General features: G+C 44.1%; 1 pseudogene; it reads left to right on the top strand.

The window, feature by feature from the left end:
• Nucleotides 1–11,840: 11,840 nt before the first annotated feature.
• Nucleotides 11,841–15,303, top strand: LOC139581903 (ADP-ribosylation factor-like protein 3; annotated as a pseudogene).
• Nucleotides 15,304–22,843: the final 7,540 nt, after the last annotated feature.

Genomic DNA, 22,843 nt, shown 5'->3' with positions numbered 1-22,843 from the left:
ACACAATACCCCATAATGACAAAGCGAAAACAGGTTTTAATGATTTTTGCAAATGTATAAAAAATATATATTTACATATGTATTCAGACTAGAGGTCGACCGATTATGATTTTTCGATACCGATACTGATTATTGGAGGACCAAAATAAGCCAATACTGATTAATCAGCCGATTTAAAACAAAATCTAAATAATTATAAATTATTTATTTTATTTGTAATAATGACAATTATAACAATACTGAATGATCACTTTTATTTTAACTTAATATAATACATCAATCAAATCAATTTCGCCTCAAATAAATAATGAAACATGTTCAATTTGGTTTAAATAATGCAAAAAAAAGTGTTGGAGAAAGTAAAAGTGCAATATGTGCCATGTAAAAATGTCACGATTGTCCAAGGGAGACAGAGAGGACCAAGGCGCAGCGTGTAAAAAATACATCTTCTCTTTATTTAGGAGATGAACGAACGAAGCAAAACAACAAATAGACGACCGTGAAGCTATAACCGAACAAAATGCAAACATGCAACCTAGACACAGACACAGACCTAGACAATGACCCAACAAAAACATGATGCCTATGGCTGCCTAAAATATGGCTCCCAATCAGAGACAAATGAACGACATCTGTCTCTGATTGAGAACCACTCAGGCAACCATAGACATACCTAGAAACATTCACACAACACAAACCCATACACTAAACCCAACACCCCCTTTTCCATATAACCACCCGAAACGAGACAAAACAAAAACATTCCCCATGTCACACCCTGACCTAACTAAAATAATAAAGAAAACAAAGATAACTAAGGCCAGGGTGTGACATAACCCCCCCCCCCCTTAAGGTGCGAACTCCGGGCGCACCAGCATAAAGTCTAGGGGAGGTCTGGGTGGGCGTCCGTCCGTCCACGGCGGCGGCTCCGGCACAGGTCGTGGTCCCCACCCCACCATAGTCACTACCCGCTTACGTAGCCTCCTCCAAATGACCACCCTCCAACTTAACCCCACTGGATTAAGGGGCAGCACCGGACTAAAGGGCAGCACCGGACTAAGGGGCAGCACCGGACTAAAGGGCAGCACCGGACTAAGGGGCAGCACCGGACTAAGGGGCAGCACCGGACTAAGGGGCAGCACCGGACTAAGTGGCAGCACCGGACTAAGGGGCAGCCCCAGGACAAAGAGGTAGCTCAGGACAGAGGGATAGCTCAGGACGAAGAGGTAGCTCAGGACAGAGGGATAGCTCAGGACAGAGGGATAGCTCAGGACAGAGGGATAGCTCAGGATAGAGAGGTAGCTCAGGATAGAGGGGCAACTCCGGACTGAAGGGCAGCTCCGGACAGAGAGACAGCTCTGGACTGAGGGGCAGTTCTGGATAAATGGCAGCTCTAAGCTAAGGGACAGCTCCGGGACAAGGTAGCTCAGGACAGAGAGGTAGCTCAGGATAGAGAGGTAGCTCAGGATAGAGAGGTAGCTCAGGATAGAGGGGCAACTCCGGACTGAAGGGCAGCTCCGGACAGAGAGACAGCTCTGGACTGAGGGGCAGTTCTGGATGGCTGACGGCTCTGGACGCTCATGGCTGGCTGACGGCTCTGGACGCTCATGGCTGGCTGACGGCTCTGGACGCTCATGGCTGGCTGACGGCTCTGGACGCTCATGGCTGGCTGACGGCTCTGGACGCTCATGGCTGGCTGACGGCTCTGGACGCTCATGGCTGGCTGACGGCTCTGGACGCTCATGGCTGGCTGACGGCTCTGGACGCTCATGGCTGGCTGACGGCTCTGGACGCTCATGGCTGGCTGACGGTTCTAGCAGATCCTGTCTGGTTGGCGGCTCTGGCGGGTCCTGTCTGGTTGGCGGCTCTGGCGGATCCGGTCTGGCGGAAGGCTCTGGCGGATCCGGTCTGGCGGAAGGCTCTGGCGGATCCGGTCTGGCGGAAGGCTCTGGCGGATCCGGTCTGGCGGAAGGCTCTGGCGGATCCGGTCTGGCGGAAGGCTCTGGCGGATCCGGTCTGGCGGAAGGCTCTGGCGGATCCGGTCTGGCGAAAGACTCTGTAGGCTCATGGCAGACGGGCGGCTTTGCAGGCTCATGGCAGACGGGCGGCTTTGCAGGCTCATGGCAGACGGGCGGCTTTGCAGGCTCATGGCAGACGGGCGGCTTTGCAGGCTCATGGCAGACGGGCGGCTTTGCAGGCTCATGGCAGACGGGCGGCTTTGCAGGCTCATGGCAGACGGGCGGCTTTGCAGGCTCATGGCAGACGGGCGGCTTTGCAGGCTCATGGCAGACGGGCGGCTTTGCAGGCTCATGGCAGACGGGCAGTTCAGGCGCCGTTGGGCAGACGGGCAGTTCAGGCGGCACTGGGCAGACGGGCAGTTCAGACGGCACCGGGCAGACGGATGACTCAGACGGCACCGGGCAGACGGATGACTCAGACGGCACCGGGCAGACGGATGACTCAGACGGCACTGGGCAGACGGATGACTCAGACGGCACTGGGCAGACGGATGACTCAGACGGCGCTTGGCAGACGGGCAGCTCTGACGGTGCTTGGCAGACGGGCAGCTCGGGACAGACGGGCAGCTCGGGACAGACGGGCAGCTCGGGGCAGACGGGCAGCTCGGGGCAGACGGGCAGCTCGGGGCAGACGGGCAGCTCGGGGCAGACGGGCAGCTCGGGGCAGACGGGCAGCTCGGGGCAGACGGGCAGCTCGGGGCAGACGGGCAGCTCGGGGCAGACGGGCAGCTCGGGGCAGACTGGCAGCTCGGGGCAGACTGGCAGCTCGGGGCAGACTGGCAGCTCGGGGCAGACTGGCAGCTCTGACGGCTCGGGGCAGACTGGCAGCTCTGACGGCTCGGGGCAGACTGGCAGCTCTGACGGCTCGGGGCAGACTGGCAGCTCTGGCGCCGCTGGGCAGACGGCAGACTCTGGCCGGCTGAGACGCACTATAGGCCTGGTGCGTGGTGCCGGAACTGGTGGTACCGGCCTGGGGACACGCACCTGAAGGCTAGTGCGGGGAGAAGGAACAGGGCATACTGGACTCTGGATACGCACATTAGGCCTAGTGCGTGGTGCCGGAACTGGTGGTACCTGGCTGGGGACACGCATCTCAGGGCTAGTGCGGGGAACAGCAACAGGACACACTGGGCTCTCAAAGCGCACTATAGGTCTAGTGCGTGGTACCGGCACAGGTGGTACCGGGCTGAGGGCACGCACCTCAGGGCGAGTGCGGGGGGAAGCAACAGTGCGTACAGGGCTCTGGAGACGCACATTAGGCCTAGTGCGTGGTGCCGGCACTGGTGGTACCGGGCTGGAGACACGCACCATAGGGCGAGTGCGTGGAGGAAGAACAGGGCTCTGGAGACACACTGGAAGCCTGGTGTGTGGTGCCGGAATTGGTGGTACCGGGCTGGAAAGGGAAGGTGCTACAGGAGGAGCAGGACTAGGGAGGCACACAGGAGACCTAGTTCGTGGAACTGTCATTCCCAGACGGTTAGCACGCAACTCAGGACGAGCATGGAGAACTGACTCAGGTAACATCACTTCCCGCACACGCTCTGTCGGGTGGATGTCGTGCCTCACGCACCAACACAGCAGCTCCCTCATTTCACTCTCCTCCAAACTCCTCAATAAATCCTTAACAGTCTCTGTATCATTCCCGCTGCTCACCTCCAATATCCGCACAACTGGCTCTGGTTCCCTCCTTTCACGCTGCTTGGTCCTGAATGGTTGGGTCATTCTGTCACGATTGTCCAAGGGAGACAGAGAGGACCAAGGCGCAGCGTGTAAAAAATACATCTTCTCTTTATTTAGGAGATGAACGAACGAAGCAAAACAACAAATAGACGACCGTGAAGCTATAACCGAACAAAATGCAAACATGCAACCTAGACACAGACACAGACCTAGACAATGACCCAACAAAAACATGATGCCTATGGCTGCCTAAAATATGGCTCCCAATCAGAGACAAATGAACGACATCTGTCTCTGATTGAGAACCACTCAGGCAACCATAGACATACCTAGAAACATTCACTCAACCATAGACATACCTAGAAACATTCACACAACACAAACCCATACACTAAACCCAACACCCCCTTTTCCATATAACCACCCGAAACGAGACAAAACACAAACATTCCCCATGTCACACCCTGACCTAACTAAAATAATAAAGAAAACAAAGATAACTAAGGCCAGGGTGTGACAAAAAAAGCTAACGTTTAAGTTCCTTGCTCAGAACATGAGAACATATGAAAGCTGGTGGTTCCTTTTAACATGAGTCTTCAATATTACATTTACATTACATTTACATTTAAGTCATTTAGCAGACGCTCTTATCCAGAGCGACTTACAAATTGGTGCATTCACCTTATGACATCCAGTGGAACAGCCACTTTACAATAGTGCATCTAAATCTTTTAAGGGGGGGGGGGGGGGTGAGAAGGATTACTTTATCCTATCCTAGGTATTCCTTAAAGAGGTGGGGTTTCAGGTGTCTCCGGAAGGTGACACCTGGTAAGAAGGTAAGGTAAGAAGGTAAGAAGTTTTAGGTTGTAGTTATTATAGGAATTATAGGACTATTTCTCTCTATACCATTTGTATTTCATATACCTTTGACAATTGGATGTTCTTATAGGCACTTTAGTATTGCCAGTGTAACAGTATAGCTTCCTTCCCTCTCCTCGCCCCTACCTGGGCTCGAACCAGGAACACATCGACAACAGCCACCCTCGAAGCATCGTTACCCATCGCTCCACAAAAGCCACGGCCCTTGCAGGGCAAGGGGAACAACTACTCCAAGTCTCAGAGCGAGTGCGTCACCGATTGAAACGCTATTAGCGCGCACCCCGCTAACTAGCTAGTCATTTCACATCGGTTACTCCAGCCTAATCTCGGGAGTTGATAGGCTTGAAATCATAAACAGCTCAATGCTTGAAGCATTGCGAAGAGCTGCTGGCAAAACGCACGAAAGTGCTGTTTGAATGAATGAGTACGAGCCTGCTGCTGCCTACCATCGCTCAGTCAGACTGCTCTATCAAATATCAAATCATAGACTTAATTATAACATAAAAACACACAGAAATACGAGCCTTTGGTCATTAATATGGTCGAATCCGGAAACTATCATTTCGAAAACAAAACGTTTATTCTTTCAGTGAAATACGGAACCGTTCCGTATTTTATCTAACGGGTGGCATCCATAAGTCTAAATATTCCTGTTACATTGCACAACCTTCAATGTTATGTCATAATTACGTAAAATTCTGGCAACTTAGTTTGCAACGAGCCAGGCGGCCCAAACTGTTGCATATACCCTGACTCTGCGTGCAATGAACGCAAGAGAAGTGACACAATTTTACCTGGTTAATATTGCCTGCTAACCTGGATTTCTTTTAGCTAAATATGCAGGTTTAAAAATATATACTTCTGTGTATTGATTTTAAGAAAGGCATTGATGTTTATGGTTAGGTACTGTAGTGGCTTCCTTTCCTTTTTACCATAGCCACTGCCCAAGTCTGAAGCGGGTTTGTTTCATACACATACAGTCCACACTCAAAGTTTCCAAACGGCCAAACATTCAATGAGATCCAGGGATATGGTGCAACAAAAATGTGTATTCTAATTATATCTAAAAAAAAATAAAAAATTATCCAATCAACGTAAAGCATAGATTACTTGATTTGGAAAATACATAATATGACCTGTTTGTATGTCTGTCTGTCTGTCTGGTCAAAAAACTATACCGCTCCCGCGTCTAGCAAGGACTCCTCCCCCCGAAGGCCCAACTTCCTGCCTTTATACTAACACACTTACCACAGTACAATGAATGGGCAAGTGGGGGGCCAAAAACTAAGTTACACTAACAACAAATGAATATATCTCAATCAGGTAAATATAAATCATAAAGCTACGTACCTAATATTTCATCATATACATTAATATATTTACACAAATGTACATGGAGCTCTGTTTGTTCTGTCTTTTATACAAATATGTCCAAATCGGCTCTAACAGGTACAGTCGTGCAACGATTGTGCTTTTTTCGCAAATGCGCTTTTGTTAAATCATCCCCCGTTTGGCAAAGTTGGCTGTCTTTGGTAGGAAGAAATAGTCTTCACACAGTTTGCAATGAGCTAGGCTTCCCAAACTGCTGCATATACCCTGACTCTGTTGCAAGAGAAGTGACACCATTTTTCCTAGTTAAAAGAAATTCATGTTAGCAGGCAATATTAACTTAATATGCAGGTTTAAAAATATATACTTGTGTATTGTTTTTAAGAAAGGCATTGATGTTTATGGTTAGGTACACCTTGGAGCAACGACAGTCTTTTTTCGCGAATGCCACCGCATCGATTATATGCAACGCAGGACACGCTAGATAAACTAGTAATATCATCAACAATGTGTAGTTAACTAGTGATTATGATTGATTGATTGATTGATTGTTTTTTATAAGATAAGTGTAATGCTAGCTAGCAACATACCTTGGCTTCTTACTGCATTTGCGTAACAGGCAGGCTCCCAGTGGAGTGCAATGTAATCAGGTGGTTAGAGTGTTGAACTAGTTAACCGTAAGGTTGCAAGATTGAATCCCCTAGCTGACAAGGTAAAAATCTGTCGTTCTGCCCCTGAACAAGGAAGTTAACCCACCGTTCCTAGGCCGCCATTGAAAATAAGAATGTGTTCTTAACTGACTTTCCTAGTTAAATAAAGGTGTAAAAAAAACTAATCGGTGTCCAAAAATACCGATTTCCGATTGTTATGAAAACTTGAAATCGGCCCTAATTAATCGTCCATTCCGATTAATCGGTTGACCTCTAATTCAGACCCTTTGCTATGAGAATTGAAATTGAGCTCAGGGGCATCCTGTTTCCATTGATCATCCTTGAGATGTTTCTACAACTTGATTGGAGTCCACCTGTGGTAATTTCAATTGATTGGACAGGATTTGGAAAGGAACACAGCTGTTTATGGAAGGTTCCACAGTTGACAGTGCATGTCAGAGCAAAAACCAAGCAAAGAGGTCAAGGGAATTGTCTGTAGAGCTCCGAGACAGGATTGTGTCGAAGGGTACCAAAACATTTCTGCAGCATTGAAGGTCCCCAATAACTCAGAGATGGCCCCCTGGCCAAACTGCGCAATCGGGGGAGAAGTGCCTTGGTCAGGGAGGTGACCAAGACCCGATCGTCACTGACTGAGCTCTAAGGTTCCTTTGTGGAGATTGAAGAACCTTCCAGAAGGACAACCATCTCTGCAGCGCTCTACCAGTCAGGCCTTTATGGTAGAGTGACCATACGGAAGCTACTCCTCAATAAAATGCACATGACAGCCCGCTTGGAGTTTGCCAAAGGCACCTAAAGACTCTCAGACCATGAGAAACAAGATTCTCTGTTCTGATTAAACCAAGACTGATCTATTTGGCCTGAATGCTAAGCCTCACGTCTGGAGGAAACCTGAAACCATTCTTACGGTGAAGCATGGTGGTGGCAGCATCATGCTGTGGGGATGTTTTTCAGGGGCAGGAACTGGGAGACTAGTCAGGATGGATCAAAGATGAACAGAGCAAAGTAGAGAGCGATCCTTGATGAAAAACTGCTTCAGAGTGCTCAGGACCTTAGACTGGGGGCGAATGTTCACCTTTCAACAGGACAACGACCCTAAGCACACTGCCAAGACAATGCAGGAGTGGCTTCGGGACAAGTCTCTGAATGTCCTCGAGTGGCCCAGCCAGAGCCCGGACTTGAAACCGATCGAACATCTCTGGAGAGACCTTAAAATAGCTGTGCAGCAGTGCTCCCCATCCAACCTGACAGAGCTTGAGAGGATCTGCAGAGAAGAATGGGAGAAACTCACCAAATACAGGTGTCCCTTTTTGGGAGCTGTAATCGCTGCCAAAGGTGCTTCAACAAAGTACTTAGTAAAGGGTCTAAATTGTTATGTAAATGTGATATTTCAGTAATTGTCGACGTGTGTGTGTGTGTGTGTGTGTGTGTGTGTGTGTGTGTGTGTGTGTGTGTGTGTGTGTGTGTGTGTGTGTGTGTGTGTGTGTGTGTGTGTGTGTTTTTCCCCCATCCAATTTTAGAATAAGGCTGGAAAAAGTCAAGGGGTCTGAATATTTTTCCGAAGGTGCTGTAGGTAGGTAGGACTGGGGTCTGAACGGATACTGTAGTTCTGAGTGTATGTAAACTTCTGACCCACTGGGTATGTGATGAAAGAAATAAAAGCTGGAATAAATCATTCTCTCCACTATTATTCTGACATTTCACATTCTTAAAATAAAGTGGTGATCCTAACTGACCTAAGACAGGGAATTTGTACTCGGCTTAAATGTCAGGAATTGTGAAAAACTGAGTTTAAATGTATTTGGCTAAGGTATATGTAAACTTCCGACTTCAACTGTATGTATAGTGCATATGTTATCGTGTGTGTGTGTATGTTGTGATCACACAACTGAACAGTAGTCAAGGTGTGACAAAACTAGGGCCTGTAGGACCTGCCTTGTTGATAGTGTTAAGGCAGAGCACTGCTTTATTTTAGACAGACTTCTCCCCATTTTAGCTATTGCATCAATATGTTTTGACCATTACAGTTTACAATATAGGGTTACTCCAAGCGGTTAAGTAATCTCAACTTGCTCAACTTCCACATTATTTATTACAATATTTAGTTGAGGTTTAGGGTTTAATGAGTGTTTGTTCCAAATACAATGCTTTTAGTTTTAGAAATATTTAGGGATAAGTTATTCCTTGCCACCCACTCTGAAACTAACTGCAGCTCTTTGTTGAGTGTTGCAGTCATTTCAGTCACTTTAGTAGCTGACAGGTATAGTGTTACATAGACACTCTGACTTTACTCAAAGTCAGTGGCATGTCGTTAGTAAATATTTTAAAAAGCAAGGGGCCTAAACAGCTACCCTGGGGAAATCCTAATTCCTAATCTGTATTATATTTGATAGGCTTCCATTAACACCCTCTGTGTTCTGTTGGACAAGTCACTCTTTATCCACATTATAGCAGGGGGTGTAAAGCCATAACACAAGTTTTTCCAGCAGCAGACTATGATCGATAATGTCAAAAGCTGCACTGAAGTCTAACAAGACAGCCCCCACAATCATTTTATCATCAATTTCTCTCAGCCAATCATCAGTCATTTGTGTAAATGCTGTGCTTGTTAAGTGTCCTTTCCCTATAAGCATGCTGAAATTCTGTTGTCAATTTGTTTACTGTGAAATAGCATTGTATCTGGTCAAACACAATTTTTCCAGAAGTTTACTAAGGGTTGGTAGCAGGTTGATTGGTCGGCTTTTTGAGCCAGTAAAGGGGGCTTTACTATTCTTGGGTAGCGGAATGACTTTAGCTTCCCTCCAGGCCTGAGGGCACACGCTCTCTAGTAGGCTTAAATTGAAGATGTGGTAAATAGGAGTGGCGATATCGTCTGCTATTATCCTCAGTAATTTTCCATCCAGATTGTCAGACCCCGGTGGCTTGTCACTGTTGATAGACAACAATAATTTTTTCACCTCTTCCACACTGACTTTACGGAATTCAAAAGTACAATTCTTGTCTTTCATAATTTGACCAAATATACTTGGATGTGTAGTGTCAGCGTTTGTTGCTGGCATGTCATCCCTTAGTTTGCTTATCTTGCCAATGAAAAAGTAATTCAAGTAGTTTGCAATATCAGTGGGCTTTGTGATGAATGAGCCATCTGATTCAATAAATGAAGTAGCCGAGTTGGCTTTTTGTCCCAAAATTTAATTTAAGATGCCCCAAAGCTTTTTACTATCATTCTTTATATAATTTATATTTTGTTCATAGTGTAGTTTATTTTTATTTTGTTTATTCACATGCTTTCTTAATATGCAGTACATTTACCAATCAGTTGGGCTGCCAGACTTAATTGCCATACCTTTTGCCTCATCCATCTCAACCATACAATTTTTCAATTCCTCATCAATCCAAGGGGATTTAACAGTTTTTACAGTCATTTTCTTAATGGGTGCGTGCTTATTAGTTACTGGAATTAGTAGTTTAATAAATGTGTCAAGTGCAATGTCTGGTTGCTCCTCATTACACATCATAGACCAGCAAATATTCTTTATAACATATGAATCACTACAAAACTTATTGTATGACCTTTTATACACTATATTAGGCCCATCCTTTGGAACTTTGGTTTTCCTAGATATGGCTATTTTATTGTGATCACTACATCCTATAGATTTGGACACTGCTTTAAAGCAAATATCTGCAGCGTTAGTAAAGATGTGATCAATACATGTTGATGATTTAATTCCTGTGCTGTTTGTAACTACCCTGGTAGGTTGACTGACAACCTGTTGCAGGCAATGGTTACAGTTTGACGTTTTTTACTGAGTGGGCAGCTTGATGATAACCAGTCAATATCTAAATCACCCAGAAATTATACTTCTCTGTTGATATCACATACATTATCAAGCATTTCACACATATTAACCAGATTCTGACTGTTAGCACTTGGTTGTCTATAACAGCTTCCCACAAGAATGGGCTTTAGGTGAACCTGTAGCCATATTACTTCAGCAGTATTTAACATTAGATCATCTCTAAGCTTTACAGGAATGTGGTTCTAAATGTGGACCGCAACACTGCCTCCTTTGGCATTTGTGTCTTTTCGGTAGATGTTATAATCATGTATTGCTACCACTGTATCATCAAAGGTATCATCTAAGTGAGTTTCAGAGATAGTCAGAATATGAATGTCATCTGTTACAAGCAAGTTGTTTACTTCATGGACCTTGTTTCTTAGGCTACATATGTTAATTAATATGGGCTATTTTTAGCACTTTTCTGGGTTGCTTGATTGTTTTTAATGCTTTACTAGGAAGCTTATCGGAGGTAGACTTACTCATGTTATTTACATTGGAGCTGATAGTTCAGGGTGAGCTGCATAAAGTGGTCTTCCTGCTATTGCACACCGCCTCAGTGCTAACAATGTAACTCTGGTTTATAGGCTCATGATTACTGCTTACAATAGCTGTAGGATAAACAGATGTATTCAGTGCAATTAGGTGTACGTAAATTAAATTACTTACGTTGTGTTTGCCAATGCCCCTAAGATCATGTACATTTGATGCAGCATTATGACAACTCATTGTCACAATGGCAGGGATTAACTGAGCTGGTCCTGGATCACTAACCAGTCATTGTTTCAACGCAGCCTTGAAATGCGTGGATAGAGTCCAGGAGCCAAGATATGGATGGACTCCGTCATTCCTGTAGAGTATCTTCTGTTTCCAGAAGGTGTCAAAGTTATCAATAAAAGTGACTCCAGCAGAGCTACAGTAGTCTTTTAGCCAGATGTGTAATACCAGCAGTCTGCTGAATCTTTCACACCCGCGGCCCAACGATGGTACTGGACCTGAAATTATTGGCCGTTTTTTTTTGTCTTTTAGGAACACTCCATGGTGAAATGGCGTAGTGGATGACAACTTAGTGATGACGTGATTTATTTTAGCAAATTGCAAGTTTTTTTTATTTTTTATTCTTTAAAAGACATTTTTAAAATGTTCCTAGCTAGCCCTCCTGATGTCGTTTGACCCCACATGGACTACAACAGTGTCAGCTCCCGGCATCTATGGTAGAACAGTCGGAAGCAGCCTTGTTATGTCCTGTACTCGTGCTCCTGGGTAGCACAGGGCTTTTGCCTTGGGGACCGAGATGTTTCTCACCATAGAGCTGCCTATGATGACAGCTGGTGATGTTGAATGGGCCGGTCTCTCAGGCAGCCTCACGGCCTGGTGAGGCTGGGAGCTCCGAGGATCTGAACCTGAGGTAGAATGGAGGTAGAATGGAGGGAGACAGAACCAAGGACGAAGGTGCAGGTACCTCAGGATCTGATCTTGATTGGGAAGCCACCAAGGACGAAGTCACCGGAACTTCTGGATACAGGGCGGCAAAGCTGTTTCTGGTCTGTGTCAGTTCCAGGCTCAATATCTCCATTGGAGACCCCCGTTGCCAGAGGATGCCTTCTTCAACTTCCATGGCCAACCAGCCATGGAGCGATGTACCTCCATGGCTGGTTGGTTGGGTCGAGATCAGCTACGTTCTCCAGGGAAGGGGGAGACCCCTTCGGGGAGCCCAACAGAGCCGCAGGATTCAAAATAAAATAAAAGTATATAAAACACTGTCAGCTTTTAAACCGAGGTCTTTAGTTCAGGTTTCAGTGTTCGACAGCGTTCAACAACAACAACCATACGTTGCACTCTGATGACGTAGTGATTGCCAGTAATGTGTGTGTTTGAGTTGGTAACTCATTACTGTACTACTATTACTGTATTACTGAGATGGTAACTCATTACTGTATTACTATTACTGTATTACTGAGATGGTAGCTCATTACTGTATTACTGAGATGGCAGCTCATTACAACATTACTGAGATGGTAGCTCATTACTGTATTACTGAGATGGTAGCTCATTACTGTATTACTGAGATGGTAGCTCATTACTGTATTACTGAGATGGTAGCTCATTACTGTATTACTAAGATGGTAGCTCATTACTGTATTACTGAGATGGTAGCTCATTACTGTATTACTGAGATGGTAGCTCATTACTGTATTACTGAGATGGTAGCTCATTACTGTATTACTAAGATGGTAGCTCATTACTGTATTACTGAGATGGTAGCTCATTACTGTATTACTGAGATGGTAGCTCATTACTGTATTACTGAGATGGTAGCTCATTACTGTATTACTGAGATGGTAACTCATTACTGTATTACTGAGATGGTAGCTCATTACTGTATTACTGAGATGGTAGCTCATTACTGTATTACTGAGATGGTAGCTCATTACTGTATTACTGAGATGGTAGCTCATTACTGTATTACTGAGATGGTAGCTCATTACTGTATTACTGAGATGGTAGCTCATTACTGTATTACTGAGATGGTAACTCATTACTGTATTACTGAGATGGTAACTCATTACTGTATTACTGAGATGGTAGCTCATTACTGTATTACTGAGATGGTAGCTCATTACTGTATTACTGAGATGGTAACTCATTACTGTATTACTGAGATGGTAGCTCATTACTGTATTACTGAGATGGTAACTCATTACTGTATTACTGAGATGGTAACTCATTACTGTATTACTGAGATGGTAGCTCATTACTGTATTACTGAGATGGTAGCTCATTACTGTATTACTGAGATGGTAACTCATTACTGTATTACTGAGATGGTAGCTCATTACTGTATTACTGAGATGGTAGCTCATTACTGTATTACTGAGATGGTAGCTCATTACTGTATTACTGAGATGGTAGCTCATTACTGTATTACTGAGATGGTAGCTCATTACTGTATTACTGAGATGGTAACTCATTACTGTATTACTGAGATGGTAGCTCATTACTGTATTACTGAGATGGTAGCTCATTAATGTATTACTGAGATGGTAGCTCATTACAACATTACTGAGATGGTAGCTCATTACTGTATTACTGAGATGGTAGCTTATTACTGAGATGGTAGCTCATTACTGTATTACTGAGATGGTAGCTTATTACTGAGATGGTAGCTCATTACTGTATTACTGAGATGGTAGCTCATTACTGTATTACTGAGATGGTAGCTTATTACTGAGATTGTAGCTCATTACTGTATTACTGAGATGGTAGCTTATTACTGAGATGGTAACTCATTACTGTATTACTGAGATGGTAGCTCATTACAACATTACTGAGATGGTAGCTCATTACTGTAAGGAGAACAGCCATTCCCAACAATCTCATGATATAAGTTGTGGGCCTAGAGGATGATTATTGCATGTAGTAAATATGTAATGGCTATGGTGAAATTATGCTTTTGGATAACTATGTGGATGTTTCTAGTTCATTATTTTCATCTTCCAGATCTATGTCATAGACAGCGCAGACTAACAGCCGTTTGAGGAGACGGCACTGGTAAGGATGGCACACCTCAGATCTATAATAGCTGTCTATAATAGCAGTCTGTAATAGCTATCAGTAATAGCTGTCTATAATAGCATTCTGTAATAGCTATCAGTAATAGCTGTCTATAATAGATGTCTGTAATAGCTATCAGTAATAGCTGTCTATAATAGATGTCTGTAATAGCTATCAGTAATAGCTGTCTATAATAGATGTCTGTAATAGCTATCAGTAATAGCTGTTTATAATAGATGTCTGTAATAGCTGTCTATGATAGCTGTCTATAATAGCCGTCTGTAATAGCTATCAGTAATAGCTGTTTATAATAGATGTCTGTAATAGCTGTCTATAATAGCTGTCTATAATAGCCGTCTGTAATAGCTGTCTAGCAGATTTGATGACATTCATTGTCTTATTATGTCTAATTGCTATCATTACCTACTGTCAATAATCTGCATCTGTACGTCTCTGTCTCTGTCTCTGTCTCTGTCTCTCTCTGTCTCTCTCTGTCTCTCTCTCTCTCTCTCTCTCTCTCTCTCTCTCTCTCTCTCTCTCTCTCTCTCTCTCTCTCTCTCTCTCTCTCTCTCTCTCTTTCTCTCTGTCTGCCTCTCTCTCTCTGTCTCTCTCTCTCTCTGTCTCTCTCTCTTTCTTTTCTCTCTCTTCCTCTCTTTAGGAGCTGGAAGAGCTGATTGATGAGGAGAATCTGAAGGGCGTGCCAGTGCTCATCTTTGCCAATAAACAGGAACTGGCCACGGCTTCGCCTGCTGAAGGACTCAACCTGCACACGTATCGGGACCGCCAGTGGCAGATCCAGGCCTGCTCAGCGGTGTCCGGGAAAGGAGTACAGGTCAGTGTTAATCACACAGTACAAACGGAATTAGACCGACTTATTGACTGGTTGATTACAGTGCATTAAGGTGCACTTAAGCCAGAATCAGGAAACCAATGCATTCTTCAGGAAGGATTGTGTAACACAAATTAGTTTTACATTAGGATGAGGATACATATGTAAGGTAGAACACCTAAAATGCAATATCATCGTGAACGAAAACTTCCTGGTTGATAATATTTGAATTTGAACCTATTTCCTTTTACTCTCTCTCTCTCTCTCTCTCTCTCTCTCTCTCTCTCTCTCTCTCTCTCTCTCTCTCTCTCTCTCTCTCTCTCTCTCTCTCTCTCTCTCTCTCTCTCTCTCTCTCTTTCTATCTCTCTCTATCTCTGTCTCTCTCTCTCTCTCCCCTCTCTCTCTGTATCTCCCTCTCTCGCTCTGTCTCTCTCTCTCCCTGTCCATCACAATAGCATGGCATGAACTGGATTTGCAATAACATTGTAAATAAGAAGAAATAAACCACCAGCCGTACTGTACCAATCCCCTTTTAACCAGAAAGAAACACACCCACCTCTTTTTACACTGGTTGTTTTATTACTGCAGTGTGTGTGAGATACCTTATTTTAAACAGTGCTCCAATGAAAGAAGAATTTTGGCCTTAAAATTTGAACGAATGGTTTGTTTTTATATTTACAAATCGGCCCTATATTTGATTATACTGTAATGAAATGATCTACTTGCCTTAAATTGGCTTTGTTCTCCATTTTTATGTGCATATAATTTCTGTTTTACCCCATGTCTGGAAGCTTCCAATGGGGTGTCTCTGTGTTTTCTTATTTGTAATGTAACACAAGGAGAGAACTGACATAAAGTCATATTGTTTGAGTCAGTCAGTCAGTTCGGTAAACACCAGAGTAGTGTATATGTATAAAGTCTGTATAAAGAGATTTTTTACATTTAAAGCGCTAGTTATATTTTCTTCTCAGTCTGTTTGGTTTTAAATCCTCTGTCAAGTGATAAAAGTGTCAATCTTTTTCACTCCTACTCATGTAACACCTCAGAGTTTTTAATGAAGAATAGCCCATCTCTCTGATATACTGGTCCACAATATCGTGGACGGAGGTCTTCACACCCCACTCTCACGGAGGAACTTGGCTATGTCACACACCTTCTTGTTGACTATATGCCATGCACCCCTCGTTTGCCCATCACAGACACCAGAGCCTTGGTCGCCAGGGCAACCATTAGAGATAAACTCTCACTACGTTTGGTTCTGAGGTCAACGAGTAGGATCTCTTTCTCAGTGCCTGTCTTATGATCTCGTACCATTGCCACCTTCCGGCCTCCAACGGTGACCCCCTCCTGCAGGAGACTTCCTCTGTCTTTACCCACCACAGCCTTCACTTCCTATGGACAGATGGCTGCCAGGATACCCCCAGGCTTGGAGGCCCAAAAGGCCTTGTTGTCATACAGGCCCATGATGGCTATGTCCTGCACAAACTAGACCCACCACTCCCTCAACTCTCTTGATGGATTGTTTGTTGATAGTTGTTTTGACTGTTCAGCTGTATGTGGCTGTGTTGTGTTGACCAGCTACACTAAGTACAAAGCAAATCTTAATTGCTAGCAAAATAGCTAATTATGTGTTACCATAGCAATAGAATATTTTGATCAAGGAATTTCCATAGCAACCTGTATGCAGATTTGATTAGCTTACAGCTTATGAAAGATACCCTGTGTCTGACTAATAATATCTATTCTTGCAACATCCTGCTTGGTCACATGATATTGAAGCGAACCTGTGTTACCTACAGATGGCAGTATTGTAGTGGCTGAAAATAAAGTCATGCCATCACAACCTGTGATGTGACCAATTGAAATGCAGGGAGAATGTGGTTGTGACACATCACAAACTGAAACATCACAAGATTAGCCTGTTGAATCACACATGAATCTTGGCAAGCCTTCGTGGTGATGACTCAGAGAAAAGCTACTTTTCACTTCCTACACAGTCTTCTTAAACCTAATCCCATATCTCACATATAATGGCCCCGGAGGAGATGGCTGCCATTTTACAGGCTCCTAACCAATTGTGCTTTTGTGTGTCTTTTTTTGCGTTCTTTGTAACTTATTTTGTACATAATGTTTCTGCCACCGTCTCTTATGACCGATATGAGATTACTCAACTCATACTGGACGAAGATATTTTCTTTAACGAGTCAGACGCAAGGATGTACTTCAGATAACGGGCAAGGCCAAAATCCCTGTCATTCGCATGAAGAAGAGATGGAGATATCGGGGACGTAGGCCAGGGTGGGTCATCCGCCTCTAGCATCAGTCCTATTAGCCAACATGCAATCATTGGAAAATGAACTGGATGAGCTCCGATCAAGACTATCCTACCAACGGGACATTAAAAACTGTAATATCTTATCTTTCACAGCATCGTAGCTGAACGATGCCATGGATAACATATAGGTAGTTGGGTTTTCGTGCATCGGCAAGATAGAACAGCTGCCTCTTGTAAGACAAGAGGTGGCGGTCTGTGTCTATTTGTCAATAACAGCTGGTGCACAAAATCGAATATTAAGGAAGTCGCTAGGTTTTGCTCGCCTGAGGTAGAGAATCTCACGATAAGCTGTAGACCACAACAAAGTTTTTATCTATATTTTTCGCAGCTGTCTATTTACCACCACAAACTGATGCTGGCACTAAGCTGTATAAGGCCATAAGCAAACAAGAAAATGCTCATCCAGAGGCGGCGCTCATAGTGGCCGCGGACTTTAATGCAGGGAAACTTCAATTAGTTTTACCTTATTTCTACCAACATGTTACATGTGCAACCAGAGGGGGAAAAAACCACGCGTACAAAAGCTCTCCCTCGTCCTCCATTTGGCAAATCTGACCATAACTCTATCCTCCTGGTTCCAGCTTACAAGCAAAAACTAAAGCAGGAAGTACCAGTGACTTGCTCAAAAGGGAAGTAGTCAGATGACGCAGATGCTAAGCTACAGGACTGTTTTGCTAGCACAGACTGGAATATGTTCCAGGATTCTTCCGATGACATTGAGGAGTACACCACATCAGTCACTGGCTTCATCAATAAGTGCATCGAGGATTTTGATTTGATTTGGAAGGGAAATGGGTTGAACTTTATTTACAATCTGTCTTCTGCAAATTAAGGTGATTTTGTTGTGTGCAGAAGAGAGACTGCTACCTGTAGGTTTTGATTTGAAAGCTTCAGCATAATGTTGCTGTCTCTTGGCATGATCATTTTCCACAACATGCGATTAAGTTGTGATGTCGCGCCTCTCATCGAGAAGGGGGTAGCTGCATCCCAATATGGCAAGCAGAGTATTGGCGAGTGGGTGTGTCTAAAGGAAAGGAGAGCGCTCAACTACAGGTTAGACAGTTTTGATTGAACTGTGTTTGTTTTCTTTCGTTCCGTACAGCGAGAGTTTGGACTTCTGTTTTAAAGCGACAGGATAAGTCAGTCATACTTCATTGTTAGTTTTACACAAATAATTATACATTTTCAGTTATAAAACTGACGATTGTTTATTTTTTATTACAGTACTGATGAAGCTGTGTACTGTTGCTTCATGCGTTGTGTGCTTACTGTCACCGTTATATTGACTGTTATGTAGTAGTGCTTGGCAAGCGGGAGCGAAAGGCACTGTAGCACAGCCCAATCAGCCTTGAGGGGCAACAAATCTGCCCAATTAGTTGATTCACTTTCCATACAGCCACTCCTTTCGATACAACCAGAGAGGAAGGGTTGTCATGGTAACCTTCCTCATTGGCCCCTTCATTTCTTCCGCCTCCTTCTTTTTATCCCACCATCCCCACCTCCCCACATCTTCTATTTCTCTTTTGCTCCACACAGGAAAACAAAACAGTATTAGCCTCCCACACAAAGAGGCTGGACACCTCTGCAGATGAACATTGAAGTGAAGTGGACATTGCTGGTAAGAACAGAGACAGAGGATGATAGTGAAAGTGAGGGTGTTTGTGCTTTTTCTCTGTCCACCGAGAAAAGTGAACTCCCTGCTACAAAAGAGGGATGGCAGGGTGCTTCACCTACTGCAGAGATTCTTATCTGCTTCTAGACTTAGGGCTCTACTCAGTCTGTAAAATTGAAGCATTACAGAATCCGCATTGAAATGTAAAGGTAATTTCATATGCAGTGTTTACCTTGAATGCGGTCTCTGCTAAAGCGGGAACATTGCCTTAAAATTTCCATCACACTGTAAAGCTGAATTTCCACGACACGGATTGAATAGAGCCCCTAGTCTACATTAAGTGAGCAGTACAGTAGCATTATTTTTCAGAGTGTACCTGTTGCTGATTGTGAGTTGAATTAGAGATCTTCCTAAAATGGATGTCATTGATATTTGCTCATTGTCATTGTTTGTTGTAAACCAATAAAGAGGTAGTCGGGAAGAGTATGGTTCATCTGAAGTGCAGACTGTCTAACTGTTGAGATGTGTGAATCCACGAATGCATGTAGAATTACAAACACTCTCTCCTTCAGGGACAGTGGCTGCATTATCATTGACACTGCAACTCTGACAGCCAAGACAGCAAACCAACCAGTCAGCCATGACAGCGGCCCCCTACCTTACCTCCAGCGACCCTCTGTCAGCTGCCATGACTTCTAATCCCGTCTTGACCCTGGTCATCCCCATGACCCCGACCCCTTACCCCTGGATGGAGGAGGAGCACATGCAGGTACACACCATCCTGATTGTCATCATCTTCTGCGTGGTCTGCTTCCTGCTCCTGGTGGCCTTCTTCTACGCTTTCTGCATCCGCTGCACACTGAAGCCGTCCCCCAAAGACTCCCGGCCTGCCCACAGCTGCAGTCTGGAGCGTGAGGATGCCACCTTCTGCCGTAGCTCCTCCGACTGCCAGTCGGTTGGGAACGTGGTCTGAATGGAGGGGAGTACATGAGAGAACTAGAGAGGAAGGCTGAGAGGAGAGGAAGTCTGAGAGGAGAGGAAGTCTGAGAAGAGAGGAAGGCTGAGAAGAGAGGAAGGCTGAGAAGAGAGGAAGGCTGAGAGGAGAGGAAGGCTGAGAAGAGAGGAAGGCTGAGAAGAGAGGAATGCTGAGAGGAGAGGAAGGCTGAGAAGAGAGGAAGGTTGAGAAGAGAGGAAGGCTGAGAGGAGAGGAAGGCTGAGAGGAGAGGAAGGCTGAGAAGAGAGGAAGGCTGAGAAGAGAGGAAGGCTGAGAGGAGAGGAAGGCTGAGAAGAGAGGAAGGCTGAGAAGAGAGGAAGGCTGAGAAGAGAGGAAGGCTGAGAAGAGAGGAAGGCTGAGAAGAGAGGAAGGCTGAGAGGAGTTTGATAGCTTCTATATTAATTAATTAATTAATTAATACACACACACACACACACATACACACACACACACAGATACTAATACAAACACACACAGATACACAAACACAGATACAAAAACACACAAAGATACATAAACACGCACACAGATACACACGCAGATACAAACACTTACTCAGTGTACTGTATGCTCGACTTTTTTGACTTGCCTGTATGCAGTCTCTTCCTGTGTGTGACTGTATTTTAACCCAATTCAGTATGTGTGTATGTCAATGAAAACAAGCTCCATTAGACTCTCTCCAGCTATGCCGTCACCTTGTTTTATTTCCACACAGTGTTGACATGTTGTTCTGTTCAGTTAGTGCAGTAGACAATGTCGTTCTGTTCAGTTAGTGCAGTAGGCAATGTCGTTCTGTTCAGTTAGTGCAGTAGACAATGTCGTTCTGTTCAGTAGGCAATGTCGTTCTGTTCAGTAGGTGATGTTGTTCTATGTTGTTTGTCAGTGTTGTGCTGTTCACTTAGTGCAGTAGGCTATGTTGTTCTGTTCAGTTAGTGCAGTAGGCTATGTCGTTCTGTTCAGTTAGTGCAGTAGGCAATGTTGTTCTGTTCAGTTAGTGCAGTAGGCAATGTCGTTCTGTTCAGTTAATGCAGTAGGCTATGTCGTTCTGTTCAGTTAGTGCAGTAGGCTATGTTGTTCTGTTCAGTTAGTGCAGTAGGCTATGTTGTTCTGTTCAGTTAGTGCAGTAGGCTATGTTGTTCTGTTCAGTTAGTGCAGTAGGCAATGTCGTTCTGTTCAGTTAATGCAGTAGGCTATGTCGTTCTGTTCAGTTAGTGCAGTAGGCTATGTTGTTCTGTTCAGTTAATGCAGTAGGCTATGTCGTTCTGTTCAGTTAGTGCAGTAGGCAATGTCGTTCTGTTCAGTTAGTGCAGTATGCAATGTCGTTCTGGTCAGTAGGCAATGTTGTTCTGTTCAGTAGGCGATATTGTTCTATGTTGTCTGTCAGTGTTGTGCTGTTCAGTTAGTGCAGTAGGCACTGTTGTTCTGTTCAGTAGGCGATATTGTTCTATGTTGTCTGTCAGTGTTGTGCTGTTCAGTTAGTGCAGTAGGCTATGTTGTTCTGTTCAGTTTTATTATTTTTTATTTGCATTTTTTAACCCTCATTTCATCAGGTAAGTTGACTGAGAACACATTCTCATTTTCAGCAATGACCTGTGGAATAGTTACAGGGGAGAGGAGGGGGGATAAATAAGCCAATTGTAAGCTGAGGATGATTAGGTGATTAGAGCAGTAAGCTATGTTTTTCAGTTTTTCTGTGTTGTTTTGTTTTTCTGTTCAGTTAGTGCAGTAGGCTATGTTGTTTTATGTTTTTCTTTTCAGTTAGTGCAGTAGGCTATGTTGTTTTATGTTATTCTGTTCGGTTAGTGCAGTAGGCTTGGTGTTTTATGTTTTTCTGTTCAGTTAGTGCAGTAGGCTATGTTGTTTTATGTTTTTCTTTTCAGTTAGTGCAGTAGGCTATGTTGTTTTATGTTATTCTGTTCGGTTAGTGCAGTAGGCTATGTTGTTTTATGTTTTCCTGTTCAGTTAGTGCAGTAGGCTATGTTGTTTTATGTTTTTCTGTTCGGTTAGTGCAGTAGGCTGTGTTGTTTTATGTTTTTCTGTTCAGTTAGTGCAGTAGGTTATGTTGTTTTATGTTTTTCTGTTCGGTTAGTGCAGTAGGCTATGTTGTTTTATGTTTTTCTGTTCGGGTTAGTGCAGTAGGCTATGTTGTTTTATGTTTTTCTGTTCAGTTAGTGCAGTAGGCTATGTTGTTAAAAAAAATTCTGTTCGGTTAGTGCAGTAGGCTATGTTGTTTTATGTTTTTCTGTTCAGTTAGTGCAGTAGGCTATGTTGTTTAATTTTTTTCTGTTCGGTTAGTGCAGTAGGCTATGTTGTTCTGTTCAGTTAGTGCAGTAGGCGACAAATGTTTACAGACAGATTATTGGCTTTAGAAGCTTCTGATAGGCTAATTGACATCATTTGAGTTAATTGGAGGTGTATCTGTGGATGTAGTTCAAGGCTTACCTTCAAACTCTGTGCCTCTTTGCTTGACATCATGGGAAAATCAAAGGAAATCAGCCAAGACCTCAGAAAAACAATTGCACGCCTCCACAAGTCTGGTTCATCCTTGGGAGCAATTTCCAAACGCCTGAAGGTACCACGTTCATCTGTACAAACCGCCGTCATACCGCTCAGGAAAGAGACGCGTTCTGTCTCCTAGAGATGAACGTACTTTGGTGTGAACAGTGCAAATCAATCCCAGAACAACAGCAAAGGACCTTGTGAAGACGCTGGATTCAACAGTTACAAAAGTATCTATATCCACAGTAAAACAAGTCCTATATCGACGTAGCCTGAAAGGCCGCTCAGCAAGGAAGAAGCCACTGCTCCAAAACCGCCATAAAAAAGTCAGACTACGGTTTGCAACTGCATATGGGGACAAAGATTGTACTTTTTGGTCTGATGTCCTCTGGTCTGATGAAAAAAAATTGAGCTGTTTGGCCATAATGACCATTGTTTCTTTTGGAGGAAAAAGGTGGAGGCTTGCAAGCCGAAGATCACCATCCCAACTATAAAGCACGGGGGTGGCAGCATCATGTTGTGGGGGTGTTTGCTACAGGAGGGACTGGTGCACTTCACAAAATAGATGACTTCATGAGGATGGACAATTACGTGGATATATTG

This window comes from Salvelinus alpinus, chromosome 7, assembly GCF_045679555.1.
Source record: "Salvelinus alpinus chromosome 7, SLU_Salpinus.1, whole genome shotgun sequence".
NCBI classification, from domain to species: domain Eukaryota; kingdom Metazoa; phylum Chordata; class Actinopteri; order Salmoniformes; family Salmonidae; genus Salvelinus; species Salvelinus alpinus.
Note: the sequence above shows the minus strand (reverse complement) of the source record. Positions and strands in the feature narration are given on the sequence as shown.